The 1995-nt window shown below is 45.6% G+C and overlaps 1 pseudogene; it reads right to left on the bottom strand.

Moving 5' to 3' along the window:
• Positions 1-376: 376 nt before the first annotated feature.
• LOC112478569 lies at positions 377-495 on the bottom strand (annotated as a pseudogene).
• Between the last annotated feature and the right edge of the window lie 1500 nt (positions 496-1995).

Genomic DNA, 1995 nt, shown 5'->3' with positions numbered 1-1995 from the left:
ATCGATAATCTGTTAGAACAGCTGATTGAGAGGCAGGTCAAGGAGTGGCAGCGAGGATCTGGGCCACGCAAAGGTGGCATCTGAGAAGATGACTGAGAACCATGCACAGACGTTTACCAGGGGCTGGCAGCACCGCGTCCCATAGAAGCCATGGAGACAATACCCAGGTCTCGAAATAAAAGATCGGTCATCACAGAGATGCTGGAAACAGTCTTCTGAGCTGAGGTTTACATGGGTAAGGTTGGCAGCTCGAGAAGAATGAGGGATTTAATTAATTAATTAATTTATTTATTTATTTTAGGCGAGGCAACCCTTGGTTGACCTCATAGATTGCAAGGACCTTGTCAGCTTACAATCCCTTATTTTTTATTTTTTACGCCTGCAGCACCTGATCTTCCTAGGTGGTCTCCCATCCAAGTACTGACCAGGCCCGACCCTGCTTCGCTTCTGAGATCAGATGGGTTCGGGCTTGCTCAGGGTGGCGTGGCTGTAGATGAACGAGGGATTTTAAAGTGGACACAATTATAGCAGCCTCGATTGCAACAAGGTGTAGAGCTGGGGGAGGTCACTTACCACACTGAGCTGCGGTGCCCTCAAAAGCAAATGGGCATGATATATTATCCAGGAATTATGAAGATGAATGTGATGAATAAAAGATGCCAGCCAAAGACAAATTTATTATTAGTTTAACACCTGTGAGGAATCTATGTTTCAGAGTTTACAAAATAGTCTTTATCCCCTGTATTCCATAATCCTAACCTAATTCATACTTGTCAAACGGTAACTCTTCATCTCCTGTTCCAAAGACACGGCTTGCACGGTTGGTAGCGAAAGCATTGGACAGAGTGAATGTCGTGTATGGAAGCACGAATTTAGGATAACGGCAATGAATCGTGGCCTTCAGAAAAACCAGATGATGTCAAAATTGGGGTGCAAAACTTAGAGAAGAAATTTTAAAATATCCGATATGTATTTTATAAGGAAGAAGGTAAAACATGATGGACAGTTCTTTAACGTGACACATTGTTTCACACACGCACATTTTGCATTCATGGAAAAGAAAGAAATGAGATTAAGCAAGAACTGTGGAGTCAGGGTAGGCAGGTGAAAGTGACCAGGACATCACTAGCTCTGTGAATATCAGAAGCTTACATGCTTCTGTGCCCAGGTCTCTCTCTGCAGTTAAACACGGTATTAATGTCAACTGCATGAGCCATTCAACACATGGCTCCTTAAGGGACTGTGTGGGTCACGCTTTCCTGTTTCTTTGCATGCCTCATAGTTTTTTATTACAAAGTGGATGTCGTAGACAATGTATTTTAACAGCATTGGACGCTGATTCCCTAATCACCTCAGGGCTTGTCGTTGTCAGTTGCTCATGCATTTGGATAGTGACCTGAGTAGACTATTTCGGCGAAGTCCACCCCCACCCGGAGTGAAGCCTCTGGTGTCCGGGCTCTGCCTTGGGCATGTGGGCAGCTTCCCGGAGGTGACAGTGGTCTGAGCAGGGCTCTCGTTAACTGTCTCTTTTTGTGTCACACTCAGCTCTTAGGCTGCACTAATTGCTGACTGGTTGTTTTTTTTTAACAGTGTCCTGGGCAATAAATTGTTCTGCAGCCCAATCTGGTGACACCTGCGCTCCTTTACAAGGCTGTTTTCGAGGCCACGACTTGGGGCTTGTTCCGACATCAGGAGAGTCCTTTTGGGCTGTCTCCTTGCCTGGTTCTCTCTGGTAAACTAATTGGACTACGGTTCTGCTCGTTGCTGTCATGGGGTTACTGGCTAATTCTTAATTGCTTGCCTTCAAAATTTCCATTGTTTTCGAGAACGTCTTTAAGCTCGAATCTCATCACTTTGTCATGAATTTCTTTGGGGAGAACTTCTGGTCTTCCTATTATGTTGGCCCATCTCTTCCCCTGAGCAAAATCTCTGAGTCAGTACTGCAGAGATGGGAGCCGAAGGAGGGGCCTGCTTCTCCTGGAATGGCACCCCAGC

The sequence above is a fragment of the Pteropus alecto genome, unplaced genomic scaffold (genome assembly GCF_000325575.1).
Source record: "Pteropus alecto unplaced genomic scaffold, ASM32557v1 scaffold61, whole genome shotgun sequence".
In the NCBI taxonomy this organism is placed as follows: Eukaryota; Metazoa; Chordata; class Mammalia; order Chiroptera; family Pteropodidae; genus Pteropus; species Pteropus alecto.
The sequence above is the reverse complement of the archived record's forward strand: the minus strand, read 5'-3'. Positions and strand labels throughout refer to the sequence as shown.